Source organism: Carcharodon carcharias, chromosome 17, assembly GCF_017639515.1.
Source record: "Carcharodon carcharias isolate sCarCar2 chromosome 17, sCarCar2.pri, whole genome shotgun sequence".
Classification (NCBI taxonomy): Eukaryota; Metazoa; Chordata; class Chondrichthyes; order Lamniformes; family Lamnidae; genus Carcharodon; species Carcharodon carcharias.
Window position 1 is genome coordinate 5,869,701 of NC_054483.1, and position 20,036 is coordinate 5,889,736.

Sequence of the window (20,036 nt, forward strand, 5' to 3'; positions counted from 1 at the left end):
GTTCTCTCTCTCTCTCTCTCTCTCTCCCCGGGTTCTCACTCTCTCTCTCCCCGGGTTTTCTCTCTGTCTCTCTCTCCCCGGGTTTTCTCTCTCTCTCTCTCTCTCCCCCGGGTTTTCTCTCTCTCTCTCTCCCCGGGGTTTCTCTCTCTCTCTCTCCCCCGGGTTTGGTCTCTCTCTCCTCCCGGCTTTTCTCTCTTTCTCTCTCCCCGGGTTTTCTCTCTCTCTCTCTCTCTCTCTCCCTGGGTTTTCTCTCTCACTTTCTCCACCCTGGTTTTCTCTCTCCCTCTCCCCGGGTTTTCTCTCTCACTCTCTCCCCACGGGTTTTCTCTCTCTCCTCAGGTTTTCTCTCTCTCTCCTCAGGTTTTCTCTCTCTCTCTCTCCCCGGGTTTTCTCTCTCTCTCTCTCCCCGGGGTTTCTCTCTCTCCTCCCGGCTTTTCTCTCTTTCTCTCTCCCCGGGTTTTCTCTATCTCTCTCTCTCCCCTGGGTTTTCTCTCTTTCTCACTCTCTCCCCCCATGTTTTCTCTCTGCCTCTCCCCGGGTTTTCTCTCTGTCTCTCTCTCCCCGGGTTTTCTCTCTCTCTCTCTCCCCGGGTGTTCTCTCTCTCTCTCTCTCTCTCCCCGGGTTTTCTCTCTCTCTCCCCCCCCCCCCACCCCCGGGTTTTCTCTCTCTCTCTATCTCTCCCCCATGGTTTTCTCTCTCTCTCTCTCCCCGGGGTTTCTCTCTCTCTCTCTCCCCGGGTTTGGTCTCTCTTTCCTCCCGGCTTTTCTCTCTTTCTCTCTCCCCGGGTTTTCTCTCTCTCTCTCTCTCTCTCCCCTGGGTTTTCTCTCTTTCTCACTCTCTCCCCCCATGTTTTCTCTCTGCCTCTCCCCGGGTTTTCTCTCTGTCTCTCTCTCCCCGGGTTTTCTCTCTCTCTCTCTCCCCGGGTGTTCTCTCTCTCTCTCTCTCTCTCCCCGGGTTTTCTCTCTCTCTCCCCCCCCCCCACCCCCGGGTTTTCTCTCTCTCTCTATCTCTCCCCCATGGTTTTCTCTCTCTCTCTCCCCGGGTTTTCTCTCTCTCTACCCGGGTTTTCTCTCTCTCTCTCTCTCTCCCCGGGTTTTCTCTCTCGCTCTCTACCCCCAGGTTTTCTCTCTCTCTCTCCCCAGGTTTTCTCTCTCTCTCCCCGGGTTTTCTCTCTCTCTCTCCCTGGGTTTTCTCTCTCTCTCTCTCTCTCTCCCCGGGTTTTCCCTCTCTCTCTCGCACCCCAGGTTTTCTCTCTCTCTCTCCCCGGGTTTTCTCTCTCTCTCTCCCCGGGTTTTCTCTCTCTCTCGCTCCCCGGGTTTTATCTCTCACCGGGTTTTCTCTCTCTCTCCCCCTGGGTTTTCTCTCTCACTCTCTCCTCCCGGGATTTCTTTCTCCCTCTCCCCGGGTTTTCTCTCTCACTCTCTCCCCCCGGGTTTTCTCTCTCTCTCTCCTCAGGTTTTCTCTCTCTCTCTCTCTCTCCCCGGGTTTTCTCTCTCTCTCTCTCCCCGGGTTTTCTCTCTCTCTCTCCCCCCGGGTTTTCACTCTCTCTCTCTGCCCCCGGGTTTTCTCTCTCTCTCTCTCTCCCCGGGTTTTCTCTCTCTCTCTCCCCGGGTTTTCTCTCTCTCTCTCCCCCCGGGTTTTCACTCTCTCTCTCTGCCCCCGGGTTTTCTCTCTCTCTCTCTCTCCCCGGGTTTTCTCTCTCTCTCTCTCCCCGGGTTTTCTCTCTCACTCTCCACCCCCCGGGTTTTCTCTCTCTCTCGCTCCCCGGGTTTTATCTCTCACCGGGTTTTCTCTCTCTCTCCCCCTGGGTTTTCTCTCTCACTCTCTCCCCCCGGGATTTCTTTCTCCCTCTCCCCGGGTTTTCTCTCTCTCTCTCCTCAGGTTTTCTCTCTCTCTCTCTCTCCCCGGGTTTTCTCTCTCTCTCTCTCTCTCTCCCCCCGGGTTTTCTCTCTCTCTCTCCCCCCGGGTTTTCACTCTCTCTCTCTGCCCCCGGGTTTTCTCTCTCTCTCTATCTCTCCCCCGTGGTTTTCTCTCTCTCTCTCTCTCCCCGGGTTTTCTCTCTCTCTCTCCCCGGGTTTTCTCTCTCTCTCTCCCCGGGTTTTCTCTCCCTCTCTCTCCCCCCGGGTTTTCTCGCTCTCTCTCTCCCCCGGGTTTTCTCTCTCTCCCGGGGCTTTCTCTCTCTCTCTCTCTCCATCTCTCCCCCGTAGTTTTCTCTCTCTCTCTCCCCCCCGGGTTTTCTCTCTGTCTCTCTCTCCCCGGGTTTTCTCTCTCTCTCTCTCTCCCCGGGTTTTCTCTCTCTCTCTCTCTCCCCGGGTTTTCTCTCTCTCTTTCTCTCCCGCTGGGTTTTCTCTCTCTCTCTCTCCCCGGGCTTTCTCTCTCTCTCTCTCCCCGGGCTTTCTCTCTCTCCCTCTCCATCTCTCCCCCGTAGTTTTCTCTCTCTCTCTCTCTCTCCCCGGGTTCTCTCTCTCTCTCTCCCCGGGTTCTCTTTCTCTCTCTCCCAGGGTTTTCTCTCACTCTCTCCCCGGGTTTTCTCTCACTCTCTCTCTCCCCGGGTTTTCTCTCTCTCTCCCCGGGTTTTCTCTCTCTCTCTCTCTCTCCCCGGGTTTTCTCTCTCTCTCTCTCTCTCCCCAGGTTTTCTCTCTCTCTCTCCCTGGGTTTTCTCTCTCACTTTCTCCACCCTGGTTTTCTCTCTCCCTCTCCCCGGGTTTTCTCTCTCACTCTCTCCCCACGGGTTTTCTCTCTCTCCTCAGGTTTTCTCTCTCTCTCCTCAGGTTTTCTCTCTCTCTCCTCAGGTTTTCTCTCTCTCTCCCCGGGGTTTCTCTCTCTCTCTCTCCCCGGGTTTGGTCTCTCTCTCCTCCCGGCTTTTCTCTCTTTCTCTCTCCCCGGGTTTTCTCTCTCTCTCTCTCTCTCTCTCCCTGGGTTTTCTCTCTCACTTTCTCCACCCTGGTTTTCTCTCTCCCTCTCCCCGGGTTTTCTCTCTCACTCTCTCCCCACGGGTTTTCTCTCTCTCCTCAGGTTTTCTCTCTCTCTCCTCAGGTTTTCTCTCTCTCTCTCTCCCCGGGTTTTCTCTCTCTCTCTCTCCCCGGGGTTTCTCTCTCTCTCTCTCCCCGGGTTTGGTCTCTCTCTCCTCCCGGCTTTTCTCTCTTTCTCTCTCCCCGGGTTTTCTCTCTCTCTCTCTCTCCCCCGGGTTTTCTCTCTTTCTCACTCTCTCCCCCCATGTTTTCTCTCTGCCTCTCCCCGGGTTTTCTCTCTGTCTCTCTCTCCCCGGGTTTTCTCTCTCTCTCTCTCCCCGGGTGTTCTCTCTCTCTCTCTCTCTCTCTCTCTCCCCGGGTTCTCACTCTCTCTCTCCCCGGGTTTTCTCTCTGTCTCTCTCTCCCCGGGTTTTCTCTCTCTCTCTCTCTCTCCCCGGGTTTTCTCTCTCTCTCTCTCCCCGGGGTTTCTCTCTCTCTCTCTCCCCGGGTTTGGTCTCTCTCTCCTCCCGGCTTTTCTCTCTTTCTCTCTCCCCGGGTTTTCTCTCTCTCTCTCTCTCTCTCTCCCTGGGTTTTCTCTCTCACTTTCTCCACCCTGGTTTTCTCTCTCCCTCTCCCCGGGTTTTCTCTCTCACTCTCTCCCCACGGGTTTTCTCTCTCTCCTCAGGTTTTCTCTCTCTCTCCTCAGGTTTTCTCTCTCTCTCTCTCCCCGGGTTTTCTCTCTCTCTCTCTCCCCGGGGTTTCTCTCTCTCCTCCCGGCTTTTCTCTCTTTCTCTCTCCCCGGGTTTTCTCTCTCTATCTCTCTCTCTCCCCTGGGTTTTCTCTCTTTCTCACTCTCTCCCCCCATGTTTTCTCTCTGCCTCTCCCCGGGTTTTCTCTCTGTCTCTCTCTCCCCGGGTTTTCTCTCTCTCTCTCTCCCCGGGTGTTCTCTCTCTCTCTCTCTCTCTCCCCGGGTTTTCTCTCTCTCCCCCCCCCCCCCCCCACCCCCGGGTTTTCTCTCTCTCTCACTCTCTCCCCCATGGTTTTCTCTCTCTCTCTCTCCCCGGGGTTTCTCTCTCTCTCTCCCCCCGGGTTTGGTCTCTCTTTCCTCCCGGCTTTTCTCTCTTTCTCTCTCCCCGGGTTTTCTCTCTCTCTCTCTCTCTCTCCCCTGGGTTTTCTCTCTTTCTCACTCTCTCCCCCCATGTTTTCTCTCTGCCTCTCCCCGGGTTTTCTCTCTGTCTCTCTCTCCCCGGGTTTTCTCTCTCTCTCTCTCCCCGGGTGTTCTCTCTCTCTCTCTCTCTCTCCCCGGGTTTTCTCTCTCTCTCCCCCCCCCCCACCCCCGGGTTTTCTCTCTCTCTCTATCTCTCCCCCATGGTTTTCTCTCTCTCTCTCCCCGGGTTTTCTCTCTCTCTACCCGGGTTTTCTCTCTCTCTCTCTCTCTCCCCGGGTTTTCTCTCTCGCTCTCTACCCCCAGGTTTTCTCTCTCTCTCTCCCCAGGTTTTCTCTCTCTCTCCCCAGGTTTTCTCTCTCTCTCTCCCTGGGTTTTCTCTCTCTCTCTCTCTCTCTCCCCGGGTTTTCCCTCTCTCTCTCGCACCCCAGGTTTTCTCTCTCTCTCTCCCCGGGTTTTCTCTCTCTCTCTCCCCGGGTTTTCTCTCTCTCTCTCCCCGGGTTTTCTCTCTCTCTCGCTCCCCGGGTTTTATCTCTCACCGGGTTTTCTCTCTCTCTCCCCCTGGGTTTTCTCTCTCACTCTCTCCTCCCGGGATTTCTTTCTCCCTCTCCCCGGGTTTTCTCTCTCACTCTCTCCCCCCGGGTTTTCTCTCTCTCTCTCTCTCTCCCCGGGTTTTCTCTCTCTCTCTCCCCGGGTTTTCTCTCTCTCTCTCCCCCCGGGTTTTCACTCTCTCTCTCTGCCCCCGGGTTTTCTCTCTCTCTACCCGGGTTTTCTCTCTCTCTCTCCCCGGGTTTTCTCTCTCTCTCTCCCCCCGGGTTTTCACTCTCTCTCTCTGCCCCCGGGTTTTCTCTCTCTCTCTCTCTCCCCGGGTTTTCTCTCTCTCTCTCTCCCCGGGTTTTCTCTCTCACTCTCCCCCCCCCCCCCGGGTTTTCTCTCTCTCTCGCTCCCCGGGTTTTATCTCTCACCGGGTTTTCTCTCTCTCTCCCCCTGGGTTTTCTCTCTCACTCTCTCCCCCCGGGATTTCTTTCTCCCTCTCCCCGGGTTTTCTCTCTCTCTCTCCTCAGGTTTTCTCTCTCTCTCTCTCTCCCCGGGTTTTCTCTCTCTCTCTCTCTCTCCCCCCGGGTTTTCTCTCTCTCTCTCCCCCCGGGTTTTCACTCTCTCTCTCTGCCCCCGGGTTTTCTCTCTCTCTCTATCTCTCCCCCGTGGTTTTCTCTCTCTCTCTCTCTCCCCGGGTTTTCTCTCTCTCTCTCCCCGGGTTTTCTCTCTCTCTCTCCCCGGATTTTCTCTCCCTCTCTCTCCCCCCGGGTTTTCTCGCTCTCTCTCTCCCCCGGGTTTTCTCTCTCTCCCGGGGCTTTCTCTCTCTCTCTCTCTCCATCTCTCCCCCGTAGTTTTCTCTCTCTCTCTCCCCCCCGGGTTTTCTCTCTGTCTCTCTCTCCCCGGGTTTTCTCTCTCTCTCTCTCTCCCCGGGTTTTCTCTCTCTCTCTCTCTCCCCGGGTTTTCTCTCTCTCTTTCTCTCCCGCTGGGTTTTCTCTCTCTCTCTCTCCCCGGGCTTTCTCTCTCTCTCTCTCCCCGGGCTTTCTCTCTCTCCCTCTCCATCTCTCCCCCGTAGTTTTCTCTCTCTCTCTCTCTCCCCGGGTTCTCTCTCTCTCTCTCCCCGGGTTCTCTTTCTCTCTCTCCCAGGGTTTTCTCTCACTCTCTCCCCGGGTTTTCTCTCACTCTCTCTCTCCCCGGGTTTTCTCTCTCTCTCCCCGGGTTTTCTCTCTCTCTCTCTCTCTCCCCGGGTTTTCTCTCTCTCTCTCTCTCTCCCCAGGTTTTCTCTCTCTCTCTCCCTGGGTTTTCTCTCTCACTTTCTCCACCCTGGTTTTCTCTCTCCCTCTCCCCGGGTTTTCTCTCTCACTCTCTCCCCACGGGTTTTCTCTCTCTCCTCAGGTTTTCTCTCTCTCTCCTCAGGTTTTCTCTCTCTCTCCTCAGGTTTTCTCTCTCTCTCTCTCCCCGGGGTTTCTCTCTCTCTCTCTCCCCGGGTTTGGTCTCTCTCTCCTCCCGGCTTTTCTCTCTTTCTCTCTCCCCGGGTTTTCTCTCTCTCTCTCTCTCTCTCTCCCTGGGTTTTCTCTCTCACTTTCTCCACCCTGGTTTTCTCTCTCCCTCTCCCCGGGTTTTCTCTCTCACTCTCTCCCCACGGGTTTTCTCTCTCTCCTCAGGTTTTCTCTCTCTCTCCTCAGGTTTTCTCTCTCTCTCTCTCCCCGGGTTTTCTCTCTCTCTCTCTCCCCGGGGTGTCTCTCTCTCTCTCTCCCCGGGTTTGGTCTCTCTCTCCTCCCGGCTTTTCTCTCTTTCTCTCTCCCCGGGTTTTCTCTCTCTCTCTCTCTCCCCCGGGTTTTCTCTCTTTCTCACTCTCTCCCCCCATGTTTTCTCTCTGCCTCTCCCCGGGTTTTCTCTCTGTCTCTCTCTCCCCGGGTTTTCTCTCTCTCTCTCTCCCCGGGTGTTCTCTCTCTCTCTCTCTCTCTCTCCCCGGGTTCTCACTCTCTCTCTCCCCGGGTTTTCTCTCTGTCTCTCTCTCCCCGGGTTTTCTCTCTCTCTCTCTCTCTCCCCGGGTTTTCTCTCTCTCTCTCTCCCCGGGGTTTCTCTCTCTCTCTCTCCCCGGGTTTGGTCTCTCTCTCCTCCCGGCTTTTCTCTCTTTCTCTCTCCCCGGGTTTTCTCTCTCTCTCTCTCTCTCTCCCTGGGTTTTCTCTCTCACTTTCTCCACCCTGGTTTTCTCTCTCCCTCTCCCCGGGTTTTCTCTCTCACTCTCTCCCCACGGGTTTTCTCTCTCTCCTCAGGTTTTCTCTCTCTCTCCTCAGGTTTTCTCTCTCTCTCTCCCCCCGGGTTTTCTCTCTCTCTCTCTCCCCGGGGTTTCTCTCTCTCCTCCCGGCTTTTCTCTCTTTCTCTCTCCCCGGGTTTTCTCTCTCTCTCTCTCTCTCTCCCCTGGGTTTTCTCTCTTTCTCACTCTCTCCCCCCATGTTTTCTCTCTGCCTCTCCCCGGGTTTTCTCTCTCTCTCTCTCTCTCTCCCCTGGGTTTTCTCTCTTTCTCACTCTCTCCCCCCATGTTTTCTCTCTGCCTCTCCCCAGGTTTTCTCTCTCTCTCTCTCCCCGGGTTTTCTCTCTCGCTCCCCGGGTTTTCTCTCTCTCTCCCCCCAGGTTTTCTCTCTCTCTCTCTCCCCGGGTTCTCTCTCTCGCTCCCCGGGTTTTCTCTCTCTCTCTCTCCCCGGGTTTTCTCTCTCTCTCTCTCTCCCCGGGTTTTCTCTCTCTCTCTCTCTCCCCGGGTTTTCTCTCTCTCTCTCTCCCCGGGTTTTATCTCTCTCTCTCTCCCCGGGTTTTCTCTCTCTCTCTCTCCCCGGGTTTTCTCTCTCTCTCTCTCCCCGGGTTTTCTCTCTCTCTCCCCGGGTTTTCTCGCTCTCTCTCTCTCTCTCCCCTGGGTTTTCTCTCTTTCTCACTCTCTCCCCCCATGTTTTCTCTCTGCCTCTCCCCGGGTTTTCTCTCTGTCTCTCTCTCTCTCCCCTGGGTTTTCTCTCTTTCTCACTCTCTCCCCCCATGTTTTCTCTCTGCCTCTCCCCAGGTTTTCTCTCTCTCTCTCTCCCCGGGTTTTCTCTCTCGCTCCCCGGGTTTTCTCTCTCTCTCTCCCCAGGTTTTCTCTCTCTCTCTCTCCCCGGGTTCTCTCTCTCGCTCCCCGGGTTTTCTCTCTCTCTCTCTCCCCGGGTTTTCTCTCTCTCTCTCTCTCCCCGGGTTTTCTCTCTCTCGCTCCCCGGGTTTTCTCTCTCTCTCTCCCCAGGTTTTCTCTCTCTCTCTCTCCCCGGGTTCTCTCTCTCGCTCCCCGGGTTTTCTCTCTCTCTCTCTCCCCGGGTTTTCTCTCTCTCTCTCTCTCCCCGGGTTTTCTCTCTCTCTCTCTCTCCCCGGGTTTTCTCTCTCTCTCTCTCCCCGGGTTTTATCTCTCTCTCTCTCCCCGGGTTCTCTCTGTCTCTCTCCCCCCGGGTTTTCTCTCTCTCACCCTCTCCCCCCGGGTTTTCTCTCTCTCTCTCCCCCCGGGTTTTCTCTCTCTCACCCTCTCCCCCCGGGTTTTATCTCTCTCTCTCTCCCCGGGTTCTCTCTGTCTCTCTCCCCCCGGGTTTTATCTCTCTCTCTCTCCCCGGGTTCTCTCTGTCTCTCTCTCCCCGGGTTTTCTCTCTCTCTCTCTCTCCCCGGGTTTTCTCTCTCTCTCTCCCCCCGGGTTCTCTCTCTCTCTCTCTCCCCGGGTTTTCTCTCTGTCTCTCTCCCCGGGTTTTCTCTCTCTCTCTCCCCCCGGGTTCTCTCTCTCTCTCTCTCCCCGGGTTCTCTCTCTCTCTCTCTCCCCGGGTTTTCTCTCTCTCTCTCTCCCCGGGTTTTCTCTCTCTCTCTCTCTCTCTCTCCCCGGGTTTTCTCTCTCTCTCTCTCCCCGGGTTTTCTCTCTCTCTCTCTCTCTCTCTCCCCGGGTTTTCTCTCTCTCTCTCCCCCCGGGTTTTCTCTCTCTCTCTCTCCCCGGGTTCTCTCTGTCTCTCTCCCCCCGGGTTTTCTCTCTCTCTCTCAGGTTTTTCTCACCTTCTTTCCCAAATCGACTCCACTCGACACCAACTTCCGGCGGAAATTACCATCGCTGCGCGCGCAGCCTCAGTGCAAACAGGCTTTCCGTGCATCTGCCCCAATGCAACCGGGCTGCGCGTGCATCAGCCCCAGTGCAACCAGGCTGCGCGTGCATCAGCCCTATTGCAAACAAGCTGCACATGCATCAGCCCCAGTGCAACCAGGCAGCACCTGCATCAGCCCCAGAGCAACCAGGCAGCGCATGCATCAGCCCCAGTGCAACCAGGCTGCACGTGCATCAGCCCCAGTACAACCAAGCTGCATGTGCATCAGCCCCAGTGCAACTAGGCAGCGCGTGCATCAGCCCCAAGTGCAACTAGGCTGCACGTGCATCAACGCCAGTGCAAACAGGCTGCGCATGCATCAGCCCCAGTGCAACCAGGCAGCACCTGCATCAGCCCCAGTGCAACCAGGCAGCATGTGCATCAGCCCCAGTGCAACCACACTGTACGTGCATCAGCCTCAGTGCAACCAGGCTGTGTATGCATCAGCCCCAGTGCAACTAGGCAGCGTGTGCATCAGCCCCAGTGCAACCAGGCTGCGCATGCATCAGCCCCCGTGCAACCACACTGCACGTGCATCAGCCCCAATGCAACCAGGCTGCGTGTGCATCAGCCCCAGTGCAACCCGGCTGTGCATGCATCAGCCCCAGTGCAACCAGGCTGTGCTTGCATCAGCCCCAGTGCAAACCAGGCTGCCCGTGCATCAGCCCCAATGCAACTATGCTGCCGTGCATCAGTCCCAATGCAACCAGGCTGCACATGCATCAGCCCCAAGTGCAACCAGGCCACACTCTGCGTGCATCAGCCCTAGTGCAACCAGGCAGCACGTACATTAGCCCCAGTGCAACCACACTGCGCGTGCATCAGCCCCAATGCAAACCAGGCTGCGCGTGCATCAGCCCCAGTGCAACCAGGCTGCACGTGCATCAGCCCCAAGTGCAACCAGCTTGCGCGTGCATCAGCCCCAGTGCAACCAGGCAGTGCGTGCATCAGCCCCAGCGCATGCATCAGCCCCAGTGCAACCATGTTCTGCGTGCATCAACCCCCGTGCAACCAGGCAGCGCGTACATCAGCCCCAGTGCAACCAGGCTGCGCATGCATCAGCCCCAGTGCAACCACGCTCTGCGTACATCAGCCCCAGTGCAACCAGGCTGTGCATGCATCAGCCCCAGTGCAACCAGGCTGCGCGTGCATCAGCCCCAGTGCAACCCGGCTGTGCGTGCATCAGCCCCAGTGCAACCAGGCTGCGCGTGCATCAGCCCCAGTGCAACCCGACTAAGCATGCATCAGCCCCAGTGCAACCACGCTCTGCGTACATCAGCCCCAGTGCAACCAGGCTGTGCATGCATCAGCCCCAGTGCAACCAGGCTGCGCGTGCATCAGCCCCAGTGCAACCCGGCTGCGCTTGCATCAGCCCCAGTGCAAACCAGGCTGCCCGTGCATCAGCCCCAATGCAACAATGCTGTGCATGCATCAGCCCCATTGCAACCATGCTGCATGTGCATCAGCCCCAATGCAACCAGGCAGCGCGTGCATCAGCCCCAGTGCAACCATGCTGCATGTGCATTAGCCCCAATGCAACCAGGCTGTGCGTGCATCAGCCCCAGTGCAAGCAGGCTGTGCTTGCATCAGCCCCAGTGCAAACCAGGCTGCCCGTGCATCAGCCCCAATGCAACTATGCTGCCGTGCATCAGTCCCAATGCAACCAGGCTGCGCATGCATCAGCCCCAAGTGCAACCAGGCTGCACGTGCATCAGCCCCAGTGCAACCAGGCAGCGCGTGCATCAGCCCCAGTGCAACCAGGCCACGCTCTGCGTGCATCAGCCCTAGTGCAACCAGGCAGCGCGTACATTAGCCCCAGTGCAACCACACTGCGCATGCATCAGCCCCAATGCAAACCAGGCTGCACGTGCATCAGCCCCAGTGCAACCAGGCTGCGCGTGCATCAGCCGCAAGTGCAACCAGGTTGCGCGTGCATCAGCCCCAGTGCAACCAGGCAGTGCGTGCATCAGCCCCAGCGCAACCAGGCAACGTGTGCATCAGCCCCAGTGCAACCATGCTCTGCGTGCATCAGCCCCCGTGCAACCAGGCAGCGCGTACATCAGCCCCAGTGCAACCAGGCTGCGCGTGCATCAACCCCAGTGCAACCACGCTCTGCGTACATCAGCCCCAGTGCAACCAGGCTGTGCATGCATCAGCCCCAGTGCAACCAGGCTGCACGTGCATCAGCCCCAGTGCAACCCGGCTGCGCGTGCATCAGCCCCAGTGCAAGCAGGCTGCGCTTGCATCAGCCCCAATGCAACAATGCTGTGCGTGCATCAGCCCCAATGCAACCACGCTGCATGTGCATCAGCCCCAATGCAACCAGGCTGCGCGTGCACCACCCCCAGTTTAACCAGGCTGCGCGTGCATCAGACCCAGTGCAACCAGGCTGCATGTGCATCAACCCCAGTGCTACCACGCTGCGTGTGCATCAGCCCCAATGCAACCATGCTGCATGTACATGAGCCCCAATGCTGCCAGGCTGCGTGTACATCAGCCGCAATGCAGCCACACTGTGTGCACATCAGCCCCAGTGCTACCATGCTGTGCATGGATCAGTGTGCACGCTGCGTGTGCATCAACCCCAATGCTGCCAGGCTGCATGTGCGTCAACCCCAATGCTGCCAGGCTGCATGTGCATCAGCCCGAATGCAGCCAGTCTGAGTGTGCATCAGCCAGTCTGTGTGCATCAGTCCCAATTCAGCCAAGCTATGAGTGCATCAGCCCCAGTGCAACCACACTGTGTGTGCATCAGTCCCAATGCAGACAGTTTGAGTAAGCTTTAGCTGCAATGCAGGCAAACAAAGCATGTGTCAGCCCCAAGGCAACCAATCTGAGTGTTTATCGGCCCCAATGCAGCCAGGCTGTGAAATCAGCTCTGATGCAGTCTGCCTGAGTGTGCAGGAGTCCCATTGCAGCCAGTCTGAGTGTGCATCAGCCCTATGCAGCCTGCCTGAGTGTATATCAGCCTCCATGCAACCAGTCTGAGTCTGCATCCGCCCCAATGCTGCCAGTTTGAGTCTTCATCAGCCACAATGCAGTCAGTCTGAGCATACATTAGCCCCAATGCAGCATGTCTGATTGTGCCAATGCAGCCAGATTGTGTGCACATCAGCCCTGATGCAGCCTGTCTGAGTGTGCTGGAGCCCCAATGCAACCAGTCTGAGTCTGCAGGAGTTCAAATGCTACAGTCTGAATGTGCAGGAGTTCCAATGCAGCCAGTCTGAGTGTGCATCAGCCCCAATGCAGGCAGTCTGAGTGTTTACCAGCCCCAATGCAGACAGTCTGTGTGTGCATCAGCCCCAATGCAGTCTGCCTGAGTGTGTGACAGCCTCAATTCAGCCAGTCTGAGTGTACATCAGCCCCAGTGCAGACAGTCTTAGTGTGCATCAGCACCGATGCAGCCTAGCTTGGTGTGCATCAGCCTCAATGCAGTCCAGCTGACCATGCATCAGCCCCATGCAGGCATCTGGATTGTGCATCAGCCCCAATGCAGCCAGTCTGGGTGTGCATAAGCACAAATGCAGCCAGTCTGATGGTGCACCAGCATCAATGCAGACAGAATGAGTGTGCAACTGCACCAATGCAACCTATTTGAGTGTGTATCAGCACTGATGCAGTCAGGCTGAGTGTGCATTAGCCAGACTGAGCATGTTGGCTCCAATGTACCAGCCTGAGTATGCACCGGCCCAATGTAGCCAGACTACACATCTGCACATCAGCCCTGATGCAGACTACCTGAGTGTGCAAGAGTCCCAAAGCAGCCAGTCTGATTATGAAGAAGTTCCAATGCTGCCAGTCTGAATCTGCAGGAGTTCCAATGCAGCCCATCTGATTGTGCATCAGCCCCAATGCAGCCAGTCTGAGTGTGCATCAGCACCAATGCAACCAGTCTGATGATGCACCAGCACCGATGTCACCATGCTGAGTGGTCACCAGCCCCAATGCAGCCAGGCTGAGCATGTCAGCCCCAATGCAGCCAGTTTGAGTGTGCATTGGCCCCAATTCAGCCAGACTGTGTGCACATCAGCCCCAATGCTGCCAGTCTGAGTCTGCAGGAGTTCCAATGCTGCCAGTCTGAATGTGCAGATGCTCCAATGCAGCAGGACGGAGTTTGCATCAGTCCCAATGCTGCCAAACTGTGTGTGCATCAGGCCCAATGCAGTCAGTCTGAGAGTGCTTTGGTCCCAATGCAGTCAGACTGAGCGTGCATCAGCCCCAGTGCAGCCAAACTGAGTGTGCATTAGTCCCAATGCCGCAGACCTGAGTGTGCAGGAGCCCAAGTGCAGTTAGCTTAACTGTGCAGCAGTGCCAATGCAGCTGAGGTAATTTTTCTTAACTTTTATGAAACCTTTGCACCAACAAGCACACTCCAACAGGCCTGAAGGTTGTGCCCATCTCTCGAACTTGCTATCCTTTGGGCTTCTCATGGGGGCAGACCCACGTTTCAACCACACGACCAAGTCTTTCAGAAACGGCTGTCTGTCCTGACATAGGGGTTTTGTTCATTTACGCTTGCAGCACAGATCAGGAGAGTATATCGAGGCGGCACAACTGATTTTAGTGAGCCCTCACCAACCTCTCCGGCCAATTGTTCTCGATCGCCAAGCTCCCTGTTAACTTCCTGAGTCACGTCTGTCTCTCCCCACATACCTCATGCTGTGAACCTTCATTTGGTTACGTTATGTGCATTGCCAATCAGTTCTGCAGGACCTAATAGTTTGCTCTTAATATAACAACTTCCAAAACGCTGTAACTTACTGCTCTTTTTTCTTTTGTTTCTCATGGCACACAGGTTTAGATAAGATCTGATCGTGGCCTTAACTCCACTTTCTTGCCTGTCCCTTTGGCTCCCTTGTCGATCAAAAATCTCTCCAACTCAGCCTTGAATATATCCAATGACCCAGCCCCCACTGTTCTCTGGGGAAGAGAATTACACAGATCAACAACACCCTGAGAGAAAGGATTCCCCCTCGTCTCCATCTTAAATGGGAGACCCCTTGTTTGGAAACTGTGCCCCCTAGTTCCAGATTCCCCCACAAGGAGAAACATCTTCTCCGCATCCATTCTGTCAAGCCTCCTTTGGAATCCTCTCTGCTTCAATAAGATCACCTCTCATTCTTATAAACTAAGGTGGACAAAGTAAAGGTACAAGGGCTTAGGGGGACACAGGTTTCAGGTTTTGGGTGAGAGATACAGTGGGAGAAGATGTGAGGAGGAACTTTTTTTTACACACCGAGTGGGAATGAGCTGGAACTCAGTGGAAGCGGAGACGATGAATGATTTCAAAAGGAAATTTTAGACGGGTACTTGAAGGAAATAAACTTGCAGGGCTGCGGGGGTAGAGCGGGAATGGGAGTGACTGGGTTGCTCGACAGAGAGCCAGCATGGACTCAATGGGCCGAATAGCCTCCTCCTGTGCTACAATGAATCTTTGACCTCCATGATATTGGCTCTTGCTGAGCTCCAGTTCCTGGAAAGGAGGAAGTCTTGCATTATCCTTCCGGCTCTTTGGGATGTTTTACTACCTTAGAGGCACTATACAAATGTACTCTGTCACATTCTGGTAGCTGAAACACGAGGGAGTCATCCAGCCTCTAAGTTCAGAGGGCTATTCAATAAGCTGAAGCCCTTCAGCCTCAAATAGGGACTTGCAAGAAAGCGTCTACCATTATATACTTAAATATACGAACATATGAATTAGGAGCAGGAGTAGGCCATTAAGCCCCTCGAGCCTGCTCCACCATTCAACAAGATCATGGCTGATCTGATTGCAGCCTCAACTCCACTTTCCTGCCCACCCCCGATAGTCTTTTATCCCCTTGTTTATCAAGACTCTACCTACCCCTGGCCTTAAAAATGTTCAAAGACTCTGCCTCAACCACCTTTTGAGGAAGAAGTTTTCAAAGTCTCTCAACCCTCTGTGAGAAAAAAACTCTCCTCATCTCTGTCCTAAATAGGCAACCCCTTTTTTTCGAACAGTTCTTAGTTCTAGATTCTCCCACAAGGGGAAACATCCTCTCCACATCCAGACTGTCAAGTCCTCTCAGGATTTTAGAGGTTTCAATCAAGTCGCCTCTTACTCTTCTAAACTCCAGTAGATACAAGCCTAACCTGTCCAACCTTCCCTCATATGACAACCCACCCATTCCAGGTTTTAGTCTGGTAAACCTTCTCTAAACTGCTTCCCACGCATTTACATCTTTCCTTAACTAATGAGACCAATACTGTACACAGTACTCCAGATGTGATCTCGCCAATACCCTGTATAACTGAAGCATAACCTCCCTACTTTTGTATTCAATTGCCCTCAATAAACGATAACATTCTATTAGCTTTCCTAATGACCTGCTGTGCCTGCATACTAACCTTTTGTGATTCATGCACTAGGACACCCAGATCCCTCTGCACCTCAGGTTAAAGAAAGTAAACGTTAAGCCAAAATAGAATGTAATAGTAACGCTCAGCATCTGTGGAGAGAGCAGCAAGTTAACATTACAGGTGCGATGATATGTGTTTATTTTTATATTTCTGTGTTTATGTGTCATTAAGAGTAAGCTGTGTCTGTCAGAGGTGAGGCTGTTGGAGTCAGATTGCCTGTAGAATTTAAGGGATGAGAAACGAAAGGTGTTATCTTCTTGCATTTTGTATTGAGGTCTACTGGTGGGTGTAAACTTACAAGGAAACAGAGTAGATCTGAATTTAGCATTTGGGGATAAGTTTCGAAATTGATTTGTAGCTGTTACATTTCAAAGCAGTCTTAAAGGCGCTAAAAAGCATGTGCATTTTACAGGAGATTGGTGAGTAAACAGGGCAGGTGTTTTAAATTTTATTGACCCAAAATAGAGATAAAATAGGAGCATGTAAGGTTTTAATATCTGGGAACCCGAGTTTTCAAAGAGATATTTAAAGACAATGGAGATCGAAGATGAAAGGGGTGAAAGGGTATTTATGAAAATGGTTTCAACTTGGGGGTGGGGGGGGGGAATCCCACTGAAAGCCAACTCCTGTGTGTGTGGAATGTCCTAGAAACTCTGTCATTTAATTGAAAGAAGCAACTCTGTTTTGGGCCTGGAGACTATTCATCCTGCGAAGCAGTTTTTATTTTTTGATCTCCCTTTGGAAGAGCTACAGCAGTGTGTGTTTGTCCTGGGAAGTCATGGATTGCATTTTTGTTCAAAGTGAAAGCAATTTCTCAGTTTGGGTAATATTTCTTGGATTTTATGGTTAAAAATCTATAAGGGTTGTTGCTAAAAAGATAGTTTTAATGTGTATCTTTGATAAAGCATTTTGGGGATTATTTTGCAAGGTTTTTCTAACCATGTATCTTTTACTTTATCTGTGTTTAAGTTTTATCTTTCCTATCTTTTAATAAACATTTTAATTCTTCAAATTTTAAAAGTTATCACTGGAGTCCTGTGCTTTTGTGTTCAGTAGCTTTCCCTCTTCATTTCTACAGCATCCTAAGAGAATCTGATTGAAATTTGATTGAATTTTTCGAAGAGGTGACCAGGTGTGTAGATGAGGGCAATGCATTTGATGTGTTCTACTTGGACTTCAGCAAGGCTTTTGATAAAGTCCCATATGGGGGACTGATAATGAAGGTAAGAGCCCATGGGATCCAGGGCAAATTGGATCCAGAGTTGGCTGAGTGGCAGGAAGCAGAGGGTAATGGCCGAGGGGTGTTTTTGTGACTGGGTGCCTGTGCCCAATGGGGTTCCACAGGGATCAGTGTTGGGTCCCTTGCTGTTTGTGGTATATATAAACGATTTAGACTTGAATGTAGGAGAGTTGATCAGTAAGTTTGCAGATGACACAAAAATTGGTGGGGTGGTAAATAGTGAGAAGGATAGCCTTAGATTACAGGAGGATACAGATGGGCTGATCAGTGGCAAATGGAATTTAACCAGAATAAGTGTGAGGTGATGCAGTTGGGCGAGACATACAAGGTACGGGAATACATGATGAATGGTAGGACTCTGGGAAGTACTGAGGATCAGAGGGACCTTGGTGTGCATGTCCACCGGTCCCTTGAGGTAGCGGGACAGATAGATAAGATGGTTAAGAAGGCATATAGGATAAAAACAAAAAAACTGCGGATGCTGGAAATCCAAAACAAAAACAGAATTACCTGGAAAAACTCAGCAGGTCTGGCAGCATCGGTGGAGAAGAAAAGAGTTGACGTTTCGAGTCCTCATGACCCTTCGACAGAACTTGAGTTCGAGTCCAAGAAAGAGTTGAAATATAAGCTGGTTTAAGGTATGTGTGTGGGGGGTGGAGAGATAGAGAGAGAGAGGTGGAGGGGGGGTGTGGTTGTAGGGACAAACAAGCAGTGATAGAAGCAGATCATCAAAAGATGTCAACGACAATAGTACAATAGAACACATAGGTGTTAAAGTTAAAGTTGGTGATATTATCTAAACGAATGTGCTAATTAAGAATGGATGGTAGGGCACTCAAGGTATAGCTCTAGTGGGTTTTTTTTTCCCCCTTCCTTTTTTTTCCAATAAATTGTAAAGATTTTCCTTTTCCCACCTATTTCCATTATAAAAAAAAATAAAAATAAAAAAAAATTTAAAAAAAACCCCCACTAGAGCTATACCTTGAGTGCCCTACCATCCATTCTTAATTAGCACATTCGTTTAGATAATATCACCAACTTTAACTTTAACACCTATATGTTCTATTGTACTATTGTCGTTGACATCTTTTGATGATCTGCTTCTATCACTGCTTGTTTGTCCCTACAACCACACCACCCCCCCCCCTCCACCTCTCTCTCTCTCTATCTCTCCGCCCCCCACACACACACCTTAAACCAGCTTATATTTCAACTCTTTCTTGGACTCGAACTCAAGTTCTGTCGAAGGGTCATGAGGACTCGAAACTTCAACTCTTTTCTTCTCCGCCGATGCTGCCAGACCTGCTGAGGCATATAGGATAGTTGCCTTTATTAGCCGAGGCTTAGAATATAAGAGCAGGGAGGTTATGCTGGAACTGTATAAAATACTGGTTAGGCCACAGCTAGAGTATTGCATGCAGTTCTGGAATTCACATTATAGGAAGGATGTGATTGCACTAGAGAGAGTGCCGAGGAGATTTACCAGGATGTTGCCTGGGCTGGAGAGTTTTAGTTATGAGGAGAGATTGGATAGACTGGGATTATTTTCCTTGGAGCAGAGGAGATTGAGGGGGGACATGATTGAGATGTATAAAATTATGAGGGGCGTAGATAGGGTAGACAGGAAGGAACTTTTCCCCTTGGTGGAGGGATCAATAACCAGGGGGCATAGATTTAAGGTAAGGGGCAGGAGGTTTAGAGGGGATGTGAGGAAGAATTTTTTCACCCAGAGGGTGGTGGGAATCTGGAACTCACTGCCTGAAAGTGTGGTAGAGGCAGAAACCCTCATAACATTTAAGAAGTACTTGGATGTGCACTTGCGATGCCATGGGATACAAGGCCATGGGCCTAGTGCTGGAAAATGGGATTAGAATAGTTAGGTACTTGTTTGACCGGTGCAGACTCGATGGGCCGAAGGGCCTTTTTCTGTGCTGTAAACCTCTATGACTCTAATTATGATCAGATGAGGCGGATTTCAATGGGTGTGATTGCACTAGAGAGGGCACAGAGGAGATTCACCAGCATGTTGCCTGGGCTGGAGTGTTTCAGCTATGAAGAGAGACTGGATAGGCTGGGGTTGTTTTCCTTAGAGCAGAGAAGGCTGAGGCTGATAGATGTATACAAAATTATGAGGGGCATAGATAGGGTAAATAGGAAAAAACTTCTCCCCTTAGTGGAGGGGTCAATAACCAGGGGGCAAAGGTTTAAGGTAAGGGGCATATGGAGAAAAGAGAGGATTTGAGGAAAGACTTTTTCACCCAGAGGGTGGTTGGAATCTGGAACTCGCTGCCTGAGGGGGTGGTAGAGGTGGGAACCCTCACAACATTTAAGAAGTATTTAGGTGAGCACTTGAAACGCCAGAGCGTACAGGGCTATGGGTCAAGTGCTGGAAAATGGGATTAGAATGGCCGGCACAGACATGATGGGCCGAAGGGCCTGTTTCTGTGCTGTATGACTCTATGACTAATCTGAGATCTGGCTTGTTCAGCACTAACATCAGCTGCAGTTGTAACACAGGCATGCACTGGAAACCTGAATTTTTCTTTCATCTCTGTCATGTTTGGACCTACAAGGTGTTATCTTCCCGCAGCATTTTCCCTTCTGGATTCAGTCTTCCAGTCATGTTAGTGGGGGAGGTGATAGCGTAGTGGTGTTATTGCTGGATTCGTGCTCCAGAGACCCAGGGTAATGCTCTGGGAACCTGGGTTCAAATCCTGCTATAGCAGATGGTGGAATTTGAAATCTGGAATTAAAAGTCTAATGATGACTATGAAGCCTTGGTTGTAAAAGCCCATCTGGTTCACTAATGCCTCTTTAGGGAAGGAAACCTGCTGCCTGGCCACAGGAATGTGGGTGACTCTTAAGTGCCCCCTGAACAAGGGTAGTTAGGGAGGGGAAATAAATGTTGACCTAACCAGTGATGGCCACATCCAATGAATTTTTAAAAAGGTATTTACAGGAGGTCTGAGTTACTATTTGCAACTGATACAGAAAAACTGAAGGCTGCCTTGGGGCTATTAACTTGTTGGAAGACCTGACTGCAGGAAACCTGTCACCCTTTTCAATGGATAGGCTGATATTTCAGTGGAGCACCCAAGAAAATGAGTTTTCCCCAGTGTCCTGGGCTAATATTTACCCCTTAACCAACAATGATCACTAAAACAGATGACCTGGTTAGTGTAACATTGCTGTTTCTGGGACAAACAACCGTGTGTTGCATTGCAACAGTCTACATATTGACTGGAACGCGATTTGAGATGACCTGAGGTTGCGAAAGGTGCTCCAGCAATGCAATTCTGCCTTTGTTTCATGTTGCTACGGTCTTTAATTCTAACATTCTCCGCTAGCCTGGCAGGTGCCCAACACCAAAGGTGCACAGCGAGGGCCGGAGCTGGGAGAAATTGGGAACAGGAAATGCTGGGGACACCGAGCGAGTCAGGCTCGAAGGAAACTACTGATGAGTTTAGCACAGCCAGACCTTCATCAGCAACTTAACCAGGGGTCCAGACAAGGGACAATCTGGCAGTGTCTTTGATGCCTTCTGTAACTGGTGGGCATTGCAAGATACGGAGCACCTTATAAGATTCACACTGAGTTGGGAAGGTGCTGATATTAATTACACCGGACCT

At 52.4% G+C, this 20,036-nt stretch overlaps 1 protein-coding gene across 5 annotated transcripts in view; it reads right to left on the bottom strand.

Annotated features, from left to right (window-relative positions):
- LOC121289776 (LIM domain-binding protein 1-like) overlaps positions 1-8,762 on the bottom strand; it is an 81,425-nt gene extending 72,663 nt beyond the window's left edge. For 4 of the 5 annotated variants that reach the window (XM_041209553.1, XM_041209554.1, XM_041209552.1 and 1 more), the window contains exon 1: positions 8,701-8,762. The gene's annotated coding sequence lies outside the window, so the exon portion shown is untranslated. The remainder of the gene's footprint in view (positions 1-8,700) is intronic. The other variant, XM_041209551.1, reaches the window with a different exon arrangement.
- Between the last annotated feature and the right edge of the window lie 11,274 nt (positions 8,763-20,036).